This window comes from Pteropus alecto, unplaced genomic scaffold (assembly GCF_000325575.1).
Source record: "Pteropus alecto unplaced genomic scaffold, ASM32557v1 scaffold76, whole genome shotgun sequence".
NCBI lineage: Eukaryota > Metazoa > Chordata > Mammalia > Chiroptera > Pteropodidae > Pteropus > Pteropus alecto.
The window spans coordinates 6028935-6046470 of record NW_006443138.1 but is presented as its reverse complement, the minus strand read 5'-3'; the positions used below and the strand labels follow the sequence as shown (position 1 = coordinate 6046470).

At 34.2% G+C, this 17536-nt stretch overlaps 1 non-coding gene across 1 annotated transcript; it reads right to left on the bottom strand.

Annotated features, from left to right (window-relative positions):
* Positions 1 to 6092: 6092 nt before the first annotated feature.
* Positions 6093 to 6198, bottom strand: LOC112472539. Its single transcript, XR_003043643.1, has one exon. It is a non-coding gene; the product is annotated as a U6 spliceosomal RNA (small nuclear RNA).
* Positions 6199 to 17536: the final 11338 nt, after the last annotated feature.

Here is a 17536-nt window from a genome sequence, read left to right as displayed (position 1 = left end):
AGCATTTTTCCAAAAGAAAATGCATCATAGAAGAGTCCATTTTAAAAAGAGGAGACTTTATTATCTAATACTGGCAAATTTAAAAGAGTGTTTTCCACTCCCCAGCACCCACTGAAGTCAATGTTTATAAGTAAATCCATTATAGAAAATAAAGAAGCGGCATTTTCTTCATATAGCTAAGTAGTATTTGAAGTTTCCACCCTGGCTACCTAAGAGACACATCTAAGCCCACCCAAGTGAGAGGGGAGTGACCTCAATCTCAATTATATCCCTAGGGCAGGGATATAATTGAGATTGAGGTGTTTTCCAGCATAACCCGGCTTCCATTTCTCAGATGTCAGCAAAGCCTGGCTGTCTTACAAACTGTTGCTACATATAAACTAGTACAGCCTCAAATATTCCCCCAACCACTGTAATTCTGTGAGCATCAGAGCAAGGGAAGAGTTTAAGTTTGGGAAAGGAGGAAATTCATCTGGCCTGAGTTCAGGAAGGGGAGAATGTGATGGGGGGGAAGGGCACATGGATACACAAAGAAGTAACTGAGGATGGGAAAGTGAGCCCTGCTAAGCTCATGGTGTGGTCTTTTTTTCTGTGTCATTTCCAATATAGACTTATAGAGATTAGTTAGATGCTCAGTGCAAAACAATGGGATCAATTTCTGTGGGCCTGCACTTAGCAGGTCCTGTGTGGGCCAAAATGTGAGGTAGGCAGGTTTTTCTTCTGAAACCCACTCCATTAGAGAAGAATTTGGCTTCCAAAGGTGTCACAGCAATAAGAATAGTTAGACTTGGGAGATTCGAAGATATCTCTTACATATTTGTGGCTAAACAACACCCACATCTAAAGAGGAAAACTAAATCTTATAAAAGACTGATTAAAAAACTAAAGGTGAGGAAGTAGAAATGAAACAATGAGCTATATTCGGCAAAAATAAGCTTTAATAATTGTAAGACAATGCGGAACATTTATATAATGTGGAACATTTATAGAATGTAATTATTTCTGGGCCTATTCTGAAAAAGTAAAAGAGAAACACTGCAATTATCTTAAACGTATTAGAAACATATAAATAAACATTCTAAATAATGCACACCCTTCTTTCTGATCCTTAGTCCTTATATTGAGAATAATTACATAGTATTTTGGCTAAATTGTCAAGTTGATTATTTCAACTTTCAAGTTTACTTTGACCTGTTTAGAGAGATTTGGAAGCAACATGGGAAAACATCTGGTACACTGGGATGTCCAGCAGTATCAACGCAGTATTAGTCATGATCATCCTCAAACCAGAGAGGACTGTTTTGGATATGGAAATGTCCGGTTGATTCTAAATGACATGCACAGTTTCCTGCAAAATTCCTCATCTATGAGTGCTAGGGGTTTTCATGCAATGGGAAGGAAATGACCTCAATGTAAGGGGTAAAGTACCATCTCAAGCAGAGGATAAAAATAGATCATTTGGGTTCAGGTCCAAGCCTAATGTCACCTGTCTATTCAAGTTGTTTTACCAAAACTACTGGCAGAACTGAAATAAGTTTTTAAACCATTAAAGTCAATAATTCACCACCTTTTCCATGTATGTACCCTATTAAAAAAAAAAAAAAGTATTGGGGCTTAAGTGGGAAAGGAAATCAAAATCAGGAAGGGGAGGGATGGGGTTGGGGAATGAGTATAGGAGGAATAAGAGAAGTTTGAATTATTTTACCCCAAGAAATTTCTAATCCCAAGGTCAAAATACTGTCTATTTGTGAGGAGATCTCATCAACCTAACATCAGCAGAGTGTGCACTTTGATTCAGTTTTCCAGTGCGGAGCCGGATTGGTGCCTATGTATATGCCCTCTGTCACCATTCCTCCTGTGACCCATGATGTGTATTTTCTGGTTAGGGTGAGGGGGTGGCCCTGATTTAGAAAAATATTCACTGATCCATACACAAATTGGACTTAACACTTTGGCCTTGCTGATTTTGGACTAGCTCATTCCATAATTTCTAGATATGACTGCATTAACCTGCCAACGTTTTTCACAAACCTCACCAAGCAAGGACACATCACAAGTTAACACTGCCAATCTGTTTCAATGCCTTATTGAATGTTTGATCTAAATCAATAATATAATTAATAAATGTATATAGGCGAGCACTCTTGAGAACTTGATTAAGGATTTCATTCTTATAAAAAATGATAGCTCTTCTCTCATAACCTCTTCCTATCCTCATTTGTACATATTTTATTTGTCTTCTGAGTGAGTTTATTTCTGGAAGTAACTACCTAGAAACTTCAAACCATGAAATCTGAGAATCCAGAAGCATGTGGGTTTTGTTTGCCATATTTCTTAATCTCTTATGCCCTCTGGTGGTAAAATCAGGGGACTTGCTGTATTTTCATCTGAATTCTTTAAAGCAATACATTTCATTAAAATAGAATTTAAAAAAGCATTCATCATAATTAGCCACTTACTGAAAATAAATATATTTTAAGGATATAAAGTGCTTCAACATGGTTTATTTAATACTAAGAATGTGAAGTTACTGTAGAGTAGTGAAGAGTCTTGTGGTTGGTGAAACTTGCCTGACCTTCCTAGAGCAGGGTTGCCAGGCCTTCATTCTGGTATCTGTTTCTACACCTTCCCTTTTAAAATACAGAAGGAAACTTCATAATTGCACATGAGTGCTTGTTATATTTAGGCCAAGACCTCTCTGCTGCTAAACTACATCTAATAGCTTCGGTAGAAATGGAACTCTTTGAAATTCATTGCCTAGATTAAAATTAGACTGTAAGATACTTAATATCCACTGGGGTAAATTATCACTAGGAGTTAATTTACAGAAAAATTACATCATGACCTGGATCATATCCTCTGAAAATATGAGCAATAGTTAGAAAGCTAAAATAATGAGTTCGAGAGAGGGAACATGTTGATTTTGGGGAGAATTTATGTAAAAAATATATTTTCTGAAGCAAAGTATATTTAACATTTGAGAAGAAAATACCTTCTTATTTTGAGAGAATGTTAAGTTGTCCCTTTTAAAACAAAAGTTTGTAACCATAGATGGCAGGATTTTTAAATGCATTTTCTTTTTAATATTTTTTTATTATTTGAACTTTTTATTTTGAAAACTTTGTGACTAACAAAAAATTGCAGATATTGTACAAAGTATAATGTAAACTTCCCATACACCCTTTGCCCGACATCCCCAAAGGTTAGCATATTACCTAACTACGAGTTTCAAAACTCAGGAAATTAATATTGATACTATACTATTATCTAATCTACAGATGTTATTCAAGTTTTCCCAATTGTCCCATTAATGCCCATTTTATGGTCCAGGGTCCAAATTATGATCAAATTCATAGTGATTAAATTTGTATTTTACATATATGGTAAGAACACCACAGAAGTGATATTGTGGGTTTCTTAGTACATCATATCAGGGAATCCATGATGTTAATGTCTTAATATGAGAGATGTTAACTTTGATCAGTTGGTTAAGGTAGTTCTGCTGGATTTCTCCAATTCAAAGCAACTATTTTTCCCCTTGTACTTAATTCATATCTTATAGAGAAATATTTTAAAGACTGTGGAAATATCCTGTTTCTTATCCTATATTAGCCCCCTGGTGATTTTTAAATTTCTATCATTTCTTTGACATTTATTAATTGGAATTCTACTATAAAAAAAGAAAACTTTCTCTTCTCTCCCATTTATTAGTTATTCTATTATTTACATGTATTGGTATGGAGTCATGGATATTTATTTTATTCTATATGTTATAACCTGTTACTATCATCATTTACTTTGTTCTTCAAAGTGGCCCAGATTAGACGATGGGAACCTCTGACTTCTGTGCCCTTTCAACATGTATCCGTCCATCAGATTTTTTTTTTCCAGAAATTCTATTCTTTCTTGCACCATAACATGTTCTAGGGTTAATTTTATACTTTCCTTACCCCATCCCTGAGATCATTCATTTCTCCAAGAAGCGCTGGTTTCTTTTATTAGAGAAAGGCATCTAGAAATCAAAATTTGGGTGTTTGCTGTGTTGATTGCTACTGGTGTCATTATTTTTAGGCCTCTTCAACAGACAAATTAAAAAAAAATCTATGTATATGTAAACACGCACACATATACATAATCTAAATTTTTAAATTTCTATCATCTATCTCCTCTCTCTCTCTCTCTCTCTCTCTCACACACACACACACACGCACACACACACACACCATGAGTTCATTTAATTTCAATCCAATACTCAAAGTTTATTCTAGACATGCTCTTTTTCTTATTTATAACTCCTTTCTCTGACAGTAAAATAGCTGCTTCTCTGCTTCTCATTACTCAAAGTTTATTTACTTATTTGCACAATTCAAAAATATATGTGAACTAGTTTCAGTTACTAACCCATGCCACCCTAGGAGAATATAGGAACTTAATAACTGGCATAGAGTGTTTGTATACATTCCTTTTTATCTTTAAAGTATATAGTCAAAATACTGTTTTTCAAACTTGTTTCAGTTTATTATATTCTTCTCCACCCACTTCAGTGTAGTTTGTAATGGAGGTAGACTCGTTTGTTATTGTTTGAGTTGAATTTTGGGCTATTCCTTCATCCTGCTTGATTTGAATCATTTATTTATATTTTTGGTATATGAAATGTTAACGTCGTTTCTAAAAGTCAGAACTGTATAAAGAGTTACACTCAGAGTTACATTCTTCTCCAGCCCCCATCATGCCTCTCATCCCAAGCCCCTCCCCTTTATCCCTGTATGTAAAAGCAATCTTATTATTTTCTGGGTTGTCCTTTCTGTTTCTTTTGGCACAAATGGGCAGATACATATATATTTTATTTCTCTTTCTTTCCTGAAAGATACATAACAGATATCTTTTTACTTAATGTATCCCAAAAAACAATCCATATTCGCTCGTAGAAATCCTCTTTAATTTTTTTCCTCTTACAGCTTTGTAGATGTACATATTTAACCACTCTCCTGTATTTAGACATTTGCATTGTTTCCAATATTTTGCTACAAACAATGCTATAATTGCTAACCCTGTCTAAACATATTTTTGTATTATTGGAGGTGTATCTTCTGGGTAAATTCCCAGAAGTGAAATCGCTGAGTTAAAAGGCAAGTGTGTATGTAGTTTTCTTACATACTGCCAAATTTCCATCCAAAAAGCTTGTAGTTTACATTCCTACTAACAGGGGACGAGAGGGCCTGTTTCCCTACGAATGTATTATTAATACTTTTCAGTTGTTGCCAATCTGATAATATTATTTCAGTATAGTTTTAATTTGTGTTTCTCTAATTACGAGTGAGATGAAACATCTTTTCCTATCTTTAAAGTTCATTTTTATTTCTCTTTTGTGAATTGTCTGCTTGTGTCTTTTTTCCTATTCTAATGGATTTTTAACAATTCTTTTCTCCTCAATTTTAAGAATTCTTTATATATTAACAATATTAGTACTTTATCTATAGCTAGATCTATGATGCAAACATTTTTCTAAGTTTTCAGTTTCTTTGACTTTATTATTTTTTGTCAGCAGAAAAATTTTAATTTTTATATGATCAGTTATCAATTTTTTAAAATTGTCTCTGGATTTTGAGTCATAGTGAAGAAATCTTTTCTTATACCTAGGTTAAAGAGGAAATCACCCATGTTTTCATCTAGTACTTCTCCCCCAACTCCATTATTTTTACATTTAGATTCCTATTCCATTTGGAGTTTATGCTTATGTGTGGTATGAGGTATGAATCTAAATTTATTTTATTCTAAATAGTTATCCTATTGTCCCAGAACTATCTATTAAAAAGAGCCATCTATTAAAATTACAGCATTTTTCCTAGTAATTTGTGATACCACCTTTATCACATACTAAATATCCATTTGTACTTGGGCTTGTTTCTGGGTTTTCTGATCTATTCTCTTTGTCCGTTTATCTATTCATGCACCAATGTCATACTGTTTTAATTACGAAGACTTCATTGTATGTTTTATGTTTGATAGAGCTAGTCCTTCCTTCCTCCTAGTCTTTCCTTTTTAGTGTATTCTTGTCTATTCTTGCATGTTTGTTTTTCTACATGATTTAAAAAAATATGGAACTCTTTATGAATTTAGGTGTCATCCTTGCACAGGGACATGCTAATTTTCTCTATATCATTTCAACTTTAGTATGAGTGCTGCCAAAGTGAGTGCTCCACATGATTTTTTTTTAATATCAACTCGTGAACCTCCATAAAAAATCTTATTCATGTTCTTGTGTTAAATTTTACATTAATTTAGAGAGAATCAACAAGTTATTGAGTCATGCTATCTAAAAACTGGGAGTGTCTTTCCATTTGTTCAAATTTCTTTTTATAGCTTTCAGGAATGTTTTTCTTATATAGTTTTTTCATCTCTCCTTTAAAACTTATTCTGAAGTAATGCCATTTCTTGACTTGAGCCAGAAATAAACTTTTATTATTTATTAAGCCTTTGAGATTTGGTTTACTTTTTATAGTAGTTAGCCAATTCAGACTAATACAAGGCAGACTTAATTTTATTCCCATCTGAAAATAAAGAAACTGAGGCCATAGATATTGACAAATTTGCTCAAGGTCACAGAGAGAGCAATGGGCAAAACTGACCTTTTAATTCAGATCTTGTACTGTTAACCAGTGTGTAATACTCTTTCCTTTAGAAAAATACTCCACTGTCTTGAAAGAGAGAGAACAAGTTCATTCCTCACCCTCCTTTTCTTTGTCACTGTGGCAGCATAATATTAATTGTAGGGAACTGAGGAGAAGTATAGGAAGACTGCTGAATGGGTAATAGCACTGGAATGAACCAGCAAGCCACGTAGACAAAAAAACTATACAAGATTTTGTAGCTATAAAATTCATAAAAGTTCAGCTCTGGTCCACCTTTCAAATATTCCAAGTGTGCAACCAGCATGATTTTTCAAAAATGAAAATAGTTAACTGTCATTCCCCTTCCTTAAATCTTTCAATGGATTCGCATTGGTCCCAGAATAAAGGCAAAGATCCTTCACATGGCTTCTGTTTTACTCTCCAGGCTCAGCCTCACCCCATGCTTTCTCCACACTGGCAATCTAGCCATAATGAGGTACCCGCAGTACTTCATCCTTCGCATCTCATTCAGACAGCATCTCTTCCAGGATGTCTTTCCTCATCTCCTGCCTTATATACCTCTTCCATGCCTTCTGTAGTACCTCGGTGTAACTTGTATCGCAATGTATTTGTTTTAAATTTCATTTTATTATTAATTTCAAGTATGTAGTACATTGGTTAGACATTTATACAATTTATGAAACAACCCCCCTAATTGCTCTTTCTCTCCTCTGGCTCTCCATCTAGCCAATACATTAATGCTAACTGCTCCCCATCCCCGTGACTATCTATCAACTGCTAATTTGTACTTCTTTAAGCCTTCACTCCATTCTCCCAGTCCCCCAACCCCCCTCTCCTCTGGCCGTCACCAGATTGTCCTCTATCTTTGTGAGCCTGTTTTTGATTAGTTTGTTCTTTTTGTTCCTTAGATTTCGCATATAAGTGAAATCATATGGCATTTATCTTTCTCTATCTGACTTATTTCACTCAGCGTAAAATCTCTAGGTCCATCCATGTCATTGCAAATGGTAGGATTTCATTTTTTTAATGGCTGAGTAATATTCCATTGTACATATAAACCATAACGATGTATTTTTATCACTTAATTATTGTCTGTCTTTTAAACTTTTGAGGGTACACATCATGTTAGTTAATTTTAGATTCCAGATTCTAGTACCATGCCTCACATAGTAGGCACTTAACATATGTTTGTTGACTGAGTGAATATTTTTTTCTTATCTTTTTTGATTTCATGACATACTCATTTCTTCTTACTATATTTTCTTTTTCCCTGCATGAGAAATAATTTTCCTATATATCCTCAGGATTGTCACCATCATGAGCTGTGGGCTGTCATGAACTTTTCAAACTCTCAGGAGGAACCTCAAATCAATGATGTAAGATTTTTTAAAAAGAAAATAATCAACTGACATATTTTTGTCTTTCCATTTACTTTATTTTTCATATGGGAATGATTAGCAGTTGTCATTGAGATGAGTAATCCCCAGCCTTTTGTAAAATGCAAACCTGAAAATGTTCTTTGAAATCTGACCATGCCATTTCTAAAAGGCATCACTTTCTGTCAAAAGTTTGCTTCAAATCCGGCAATCGATATTTTACAAGTATCAGATGTATTCTCTGGACCATTTTTCTTGACATTTGGCAGTAATAAAAGCTATTGTTTATTGAGCTCCATCTATGTGTTAGACACTCTTCTAAATATATTACATACAGATTACTTTATGAAGCATTTTACAGATAAAGAAACTGAGGCATACAGAGGTCAAGTAATTTGTCCAAGGTGACTTAGACATGGCCAGTGATAAAAGGAACTAAGATTAGATTTTTCAGGGGAATTAAATCCAGAGTCCATATTCTGAAATTACAATAGACCACATTCTCCATCTATATTTCATCCAACTTCACTTTCTAGAATATGGAATGTTGTTTGTGTAATACATGTGTGTCTACTCTTATCTCCCAAGTGAGATCCTAAGATCAGAGGAAGTGTCTTATTTCTTTAGCCTCCACAATATCTAGTATAGTGCTGGACACATGGTGTGACCATTTCATAAACATGTACCCAATTACTCTGAAAGTTTAAAATTTTCCCCTGGTCTTAGGAAATTGTATATAAGGATTTTAACAAGTTAGGATAAAGTATCATATTTTTAAAAATCTCTTAATTTGTTGATCCGAAAGATGAATTTGTGATTATGATTATAATAGATGCGACAGCAACTTAAGAAGGGAAGGAGAGTCCCATGACAGCACTCATCTACTCTGTTTCCTGTCGAGCTTCCAGATGGATGTAATAATGCTTTGATGGATACCAATGAAATTGTGTGCTTTGTGACCTAATTGTTTTGTACCAAGACTAGTTAATAAAGCGTTCATTTAATTCATCCTCTTTCATAGTTTCCTTTCCTGAGGGCTGTGGCTCTTCTCTGAAAGAGGGATACGAAGTTTGTTGTCACTGTATGAAGGTGTAACTGAGTACTTCTTTACCCCAAAGACACCCCCAACTCAGCTTATGTACTCAAACTCTCTTGTAATAATGAGTGCCTTCCTGAAATACCTCTCAATGCTTGGGAGGTTAAAATATTCATCCATGTCACAATAAGTGAAGTCTGGGGAAGTCACAATGATACCAACCTCAAGAAAACAATAACTTTTCATTAGCAAGACCTTTATTCTTCATGCAAATAGACCCATGCAGACTACTAAACTTGCCTGTACATGTCTGAATTTACTGAATATATGTTTACAAAAATATATCTAGAAAGTTGCAATCCCATTATTATTCTCTCAAATCAATGCCAAATTCAAGAAAACAAAAAGAGAAATAATTATACATATTAAAGTTTTTCATTAAAGCTTTTATAGGATAACACCAAGTCTTCCTATAAGATTTGTCACATTATCTTTTTTATTAATAAGTACTTTTCTAATCATTTTGGATTATGAAAATAATAAATGTGTGTGGTAGAACTATTGAAAATCAGAAATATATTTTTAAGTGTTTACTTACTAATTTATAATCTCTTCACTCAAAGATACTGTTAATATTTTGGGATTATTTTTGTCTAGATAGATGGATAGATTGCAGGATGGAAACATAACTGCTACTGATATATATATATATATCATATATATATATATCATATATATATATATCAGATATATATATAATTTTATGTATAATTATATATGTATATATTTTCCACTGACTGAACCTTATTTCATGAACACTTTTCAAATCACCTAAGATTTTTCAATGACCTTTTAAAAGGCTTTATAATGTCTACTGTATAACTACATAATTTCCTATTTAATGGTCTGACATTGTTGGATATTTTGATGCTTTCACTGAGTGAACACCAAATTGCTCTTCCAAATCCTGTCTGAATTAGATAGAAAAGTGCATGATGAACTGCACAGAGACATAGAGAGATTTTCTAAAGGAATGAAGCCATCTACATCTGCCCAATAAAATCCTAGAACTAAAACACAAAGAAAAAGAATTTTTTTTTTTTTTTTTTGGTAAAAGGCTCCAGAACCTAGATGCTTATCTGAGCTTTATCAAAATGATTCAAGTCCAAGGGAATCCTGTTTGTGTCTGAAATTCCTCACCACTGTGCAAGGGCAAAAATGTGACCAGTACATCTTTATTAGATTTTTAGTTACTTCATTTTCTTAAGCCAAGCAGCAAATCTCACAAATACAACTTTACATGCAGTATTTTGCCTCCTTTGGGTGGTCATCACCTGGTGGGAGGACTAATGGGAAAGAAAATTGGAGACAACATCAAGAGGTGTTTTCTGAACCTTAATATTGGTATGGCGATATTATCTCTACTTATGCAAATAATTTTACCTTATCTTTGTTACTATGAGAAGTAAACATATTTACCTAGAGAAAAATGGTGACAAATTTATCAGCCAAAAAATCAGAAACTAAAAGGAATTAGATTAGTTCTAAAGAAATTAGATTGGGAAATGTAGCAAGGGAAATAAGAGAAAAACTTTACTTAATATTTTGTGCAATGGAGCACACAAGGCTTTTATAGTGTGGAAATGCAAATTAAAATATACACTATTTTATAGCTATCATATTGAAAAGGATTAAAACACCGAGTGTGGACAAGGATGTGGAGAAATGGAAACTCTCACACAGTACTAGGAAAGTACAGAGCAGTTACGTAACATCTTACAAAACTAAAAATATAAGTGCCTTCCCATAAAGCTTAGGGAAAATCAGAAAAATTATGTTTTTTTTTTTTTAACATGATAAGATATAAATGATGATGAAATATCAAGGTCAAATGTTCTGCATCCTTGCTAAGTTTTCGGAAAGAGACAGATTCTGGAGCACTGGTCCACAAGGACAGGAAAGTGGAAGTGCACAGGTAATAAAAAGGTACATTGTAGAGATTTTAAAAGCAGAAATATGACCAACTAAAAGTCAGTTTGCTGTCATATTATCCCCATATGCCAACATTTCTAAACAATATTCCCCTCTAAAAAATAAGTCTTTTGTCTAAACTTTTTTATAATTGTTACGGTTATTACACATTTTTAAACTACTTTAGTTATCCTTTAATTGTCATTGTCTTCTGCATAGAAATTAATTCAGAGAAGTTTTGGTCATGCAGTCAATCCCTGATACTCATAGACTCGGCTACATAATCCCTCAGGGATAATGGAGTTGAAGCAAGGTTTTCTAGAAGAGGGTAGATTGCACCAAACTGGTAGATATAGGGAACAGTCAGTGGAAAGGGAATGATTAAAGAGAAGCGGTGGTATATAATTAATGCATCTAAGTCTGTAGGCTTTTGTAGATGTGATTCCCTTTTGTTCACACCCTTGGGTGATTCTGGGCCTGACTATGACTTACTTGACCGATGAGACAATAATACATGAGAAACAAACAGCAACTTGTAAATTGCTTGCACACAGGAACTTGTTCTTTTGTGGCCCTTAGGGGATCTTGCAATTACAACCACGTGAACAGGCCCAAGCTAGACATCTGGATGACGAGTGACACGTGGCTTAGTCTCTTTTGCCACCCCAACTGACATCAATCCAATTTCCAGACAAGCAAGTAAGGCCATTCTAGACCATCCAGCTGCAGACAAGCCTTCAGCTCACCAGTGAGGTGTGTTAATATAGCTGAGACTAGCCAAAGCTGGCCCATTTGAGTAGAAATATCCATATACCTTTAGATTTTTGAGCACTTATGTATGATTGTTGTTTTAAGCCACTAAATTTTGAGGTGGTTTATTACATAACAAAAGCTAACTGATACAAGTTTCTTGAATAGGTGAGTAAAGATAGGATAGAAGGCAGAGGTAGAAGGAAAAGATTAATCTTGGATATGAGATAATGTATACATATCTATGTTAGAATCTCCTCCACCCCGCTCCCACACACATTCCTTTCCCTAGATTCCCTTAAGGTCAAGAGAAAGAATGCAGGCTCTGAACTGAGACTACCTAAATTTAAATCTTGGCTTTGTTTTTTTGGCTGAGTGATCTTAGGCACACATCTTATTCATCTGTAAAATAGGAATGATAGTACTTACCTCATAAAGTTGTTGAAAAGATTAAGTGACAACATATGTCACTTAAATGCTAGCTAAGTAGATATGTGGGTGAAGATACAGCATAAATTTGAGATGAAAGAGAATGTTGAGAGAATATGTATTAGCTAATATCAAAATCCTCAAGAATATAGGAGGTAGATTACCTTTAAAGAGTAAAAGGTAGAACAATAAGAATTTGGGGATAAAGAAAATGAGTGATGGTGAAAGTTTAAGGACAATGTTTATAGAGGAATTTTTACAAATGGTTGAGTAACAATAATAATCCAATTGAGGTTAAAAAGAATAAATTCATAACAGACACATAGCACAGGTTTCATTTTCTACTACAAAGCTCAGTAGCTCAGGGTTAGATGGGAAGAGCAAATAATGGGATTGTTGGATGGCAAAGGATGTGGCAGATGAAAAAATAAATAGTGAGATCTAGGTAGCTAATACCAGAAATAGTTGACTATTGGGACTGAGTTAGCTTGGAGGTGAGAGAGATCACAAAGGGACTGACTGACTGAGAGAACAGAATGGAGTCGAAGGTGAGGAGCAGGAGTCACGTAGACCTATTTGTAAGTAGGAAGCTGCAACTTTTTCAGTTGGTGGATAATATTCTATCCTTCGTGACTTTGCTGCATTGCCTGGAGCCAATGTCTTGTTATCCTATGATTTTGTGTAGTTTTTTTTTCAAGACTTATTTTCTGAACTTCTTTAAGAGACAACAAACTATTTAAAAGAGAGCTCTGGGTTTAAAATTCAGCCCATCTTGATGGCTCTCATCTCAGGATGCTATGCCTATTTCAGTGATCATCTGTCTTAGCTACTAAAACTTTTCTGTAAGTGACCATTATTATCCTTGCATGTTGAGATAGCAGGTAATAGGGTTTTTTCTAGCACTCAGATGTGCATCTGGGGGTCTCTGAATCTAGCCTTATTTGAGCATCCTCTGCTCTCCTGAGTGAGCCTGTGAACTCCTGCCCCTCTTCTCTGCCTTTTTAGGTTCTGTCCCTTTTCTAGAGCCAGCTCACATCTCTCAGCCCTATACAATGTCTTCCTCCTCAGAATCATGACAGCAATTCATCTGACACTTAGTATGGGCTGTCTCTTATTCTGAGTTTTCTTAAGACTTAAGAATCAATACATTTTGAACTAAAAGAGGTCTCAGAGAATGGCTAATTCAATTCCCTCGTATCGTTAATAAGAAAATTGAAATCCAGAGACACTTCGTAGTGACAGAACCAAGACTAGAATCCAGCCCATCTTTGTCATTATTTTGTGATCTTTCTACTGTGTTATTTGTATGTCTGAAAGGATATTGGGTTCCTCAGGACAAGCACTTTTTGAATCTATAACGTTTATTTTTGGGGATCCTCAATAGATATTCATCCACAGTGACATAGTGCTTTACCAATCTACATGAGGCAGCTGAAAGAGGAATAAATTCTGTGTAGAACAGATTTGGCACTTAAAAAATCATTAATGTTTTTTAAACCCTTAGATGTATAGTTTTCCAAATAAAATGTATTAGAAGTTTACATTTATTAGATAAGAAGTTCAGGTGTTGCCATCTTTATTACAATCAAAATGAAATTAATGGATCTTAGCTTTGTTTCCTTAATTCACTGCTAAGGATGTATGTGGACAAGTTCTGACCACTGTAGGATACAGATACTTGTTTGAATCCCAGTAGAGGAAAATTCTACCATCTAGCCTTTCGGCCAGTTAACTGAAAGAACCTTGCTTTTGTCATTATTGATTTACATTTCATTTCAGAAAAAAAAAACATCAAGTAGTCAATTATATAAATGAAAGCCTTTATGTGATTTAACTTAATTTAGCAATATGAATTGGAAAAAATGGAACTAAACAAAAGCAAATATAAGAACACATAATGGAAGTTGAACAAGTATGGTTACCAAAAATGACCAATTTCCCGCATTTTGAATTTTAATTATATAGAAAAATCACTCTGTGATCCAAGATTATCCAGGACCTATAATATATGTCTTGGCACTTATCATCATGAACAACTTCTCTAAAATCAACTTCTCTAAAATGAGAGCCTAGCACTCTCATTCCAGCTAGTCTGCCTGTAGCCATGTTAAGACATTCTACAGAACGGTTTAATAAAAGCTTACTGTGAACACTATCGCAATATAATTAACACTGTATGTGCTCATTTCAAGGTGGTGGTTCTAAAATCACAGGAAAGGCTTTCGAGCTTCCTGAAATAGAAAAATTATTTTAGTAATTCTTCCTCTGAGCTTAGTTGGGGCATTCCAATCATACGAGCCTCCTTCCTACTCTCCACCTTAGCCTTCCTTCCTTTCTCTTCTTCCCTCACATCACAGAAATGACAAACGCCACCCACTTGCAGTCAATTCTCCTAATGCCACCCACAGGAACTAAAAACCTAAATAAAACACATTTATTTGTTTAAAAATGTAACTCGCAGACAGCATGTTCACAGAAAAATGTTCTCACCCTCTTGGTGGTAGTCCATTATATATTTTCCTTCCAGACTTGTTCTTCCCCAAATGACTTCAGCTCTTGCTCGCATTTCTCTGAAAGTAAGAGGCAGAGAGCTACCTGAATTTGCAGGCGGCTTCCGGTTAGGCTCACATTTTGCAGAATGATCGCTTGGTGTGCAGAAGGTGGGTAAGGTGTTTGAAAACACAGGAAGCACCTGTGAATGTGAGATTTTATTCCTGGAAGCAGAAGCTCCCTCTGAGATGGCTGTGGATGCTTCCTGCTGTTTTACCTATGAGCACGTTTGCAAAGCCTTTAAGTACTTGAAAGATCATCCTGAATGGGCTTCCAAATGGCAGGATTATTTGGAAAGTCTGGTGCATCCGTGGGCTGCTGGAAATTCGTAGCTTCTCTATTTTTTTCCTATGCGGGTTTCTCTTTTTGCTGGGGACATTGATATGCATGGAAATGAAGGCTTCTTAAAATTATTAAAATTATTAGCATTATTATTATAACATGAGATCTACCCTCTTAACGCATTTTTAAGTGTACCATATAGTTTTGTTAACTATAGACACAAGATATTCAGCAGCTCCAAGAAATCACTGCCAAGAATAATGTCATGAAGTTTTTTTCCCCTGTGTTTTCTTCTAGGAGTTTTACAGTTCCTGATCATACATTAAGTTTTTAATCCATTTTGAGTTGATTTTTGTTTATGGTGTAAGATAGTGGTCCAGTTTCATTCTTTTGCATGTGGCTGTCCAATTTTTCCAACACTATTTGTTGTGTATTTTGGGCTTCCATGTCAAAAATCAGTTGACCAGATATCCATGTGTTTATTTCTGGGCTCTCTCTTCTTTTCTATTGGTCTATAGGTCTATCTTTAAGCCAATGCCATACTGTTTTGATTTTTGTAGTTTGTAATATGCTTTCAAATTAGGAAATGTGATGCCATCTTTGTTCCTTTTCAAGATTGGTTTGTCTATTTGGGGTTCTTTATGGTTCTATATGAATTTCAGAATTGTTTTTCATATATCTGTAAAAAAAATGCCATTAAAGTTTTGATAAGGTTTGCATCGAATTCACAGATTCAGAGGTTTGTGTGTGTGTGTGTTTATCACATATGATGCTAACCGTAGGTTTTAGTCAAATTTTTTTTTTTTTTTTTTGCATCTATTGAGATATCTTGTGATTTTTAACCTTTGTTCTGTTAATGTGGTATATCACATTGGTTGGTTTCTGTATGCTGAACCATCTTTGCATCCCGAGGATAAATCCTACTTGGTCATGGTGTGTGATCCTTTTTAAGTGCTGTGGAATTCAAGTTACTATTTTGTCGAGGATTTTGCATCTTTATTCATCAGGATATTGATTTGTAGCTTTCTTCTTATAACACTTTCTTCTAGCTTTAGTAACTGAGTAATGCTGACCTCATAGAATGAGGTTGAAAGTATTCTCTCCTCTTTAATTTTTTGAAAGAGTTTGAGAAGGATTGGTATTACTACTTCTATAAATGTTTGGTAGAATTCACCAATGAATCCATCTACTCCTGAGTTTTTCTTTGTTGGAAGATTTTTGATTACTGATTCAATCTCTTTACGAATTGTAGGTCGGTTCAGGTTTTCTATTTATTCATGATTCGGCCTTGGTAGGTCATATTCTAGGTATGACCTACTCAATTATCCAATTTGTTGGCATACAATTTTTCATAGTAGTCTCATCATCCTTTTTATTTGAGTGGCTCAGTTGTAATATCATTTTTGATTTTGATTTTATTTATTTGAAATTTCTTTGTTTTATTCACAGTGAGTTTAGCTAAAGATTTATCAATTTTGTTGACCTTTTCAAAAAACCAACTCTGGTTTCATTGTCTTTTTCTATTTTTTGTTTCATTTATTTCTGCTATAATCTTTATTATTTCCTCTCTTCTGCTAACGTTAGGCTAATTTTGTTTTTTATTTTTCTGGTTCCTTGAGTTGTAGAGTTAGGTCGTTTATTTGTGATCTTTCTTCTTTTTTAATGTAAGTAGATATCACTATAAAACTCCCTCTTAGTACTAGTTTTGCTTCATACTGTAAGTTTGGGCATGTTGTGTTTATTTGTCTCAAGATACTTTTCAATTTCCTTTTTGATTTTTTATTTGATTAATTTTTTGTGCAAGATTGTTTTGCTTAATTTTCATATATTCATGAATTTTCTACTCTTTTTTATACTATTAATTCCATATCTTTCTACTGTGGTAAGAAAAGATATGTAGGTATGATTTCAGTCTTTTTAAATTTGTTAAGACTTATTTGGTGACCTAACATGGGATCTATCCTGGGGAATGTTTCATGTGCACTTGAGAAAAATATGTATCTTTCTCCTGTTGGATGGAATATACTGTATATGTCTGTTAGGTTCATTTGGTCTATAGTGTTGCTCATGTCTTCCATTTTCTGATAGATCCTCTGTTAGGATTTCTACCTATTATTGAAAGTGAGATATATCTCCTATTATTGTTACTATTTCTCTTTTCAGTTCTGTCAGCATTTGCTTCTTACATTTAGGCTCTCTGACGTTGGGCGTATATATATTTGTAATTGTTATATCTTCCTGGTGATTTGACCCTTTATTATATAAAGTCTTTTTTTTTTTAAATTTTTTATGACAGTTTTTGACTAAAAAGTTTATTTTGTCTGATATAAGTATAACCAGTCTTGCTCTCTTTTGGTTAATATGTGCATTGCATGTCTTTTTTTATCCTTTTGCTTTCAGCCTATGTGTTTTCTTAAATCTAAAGTGTGTCTGTTTTAGATTTAAGACATTTTAAATTCATTTGGCCACTCTCTGTCTTTTGAATGGGTTTTAATCCATTTGTTTCAGGT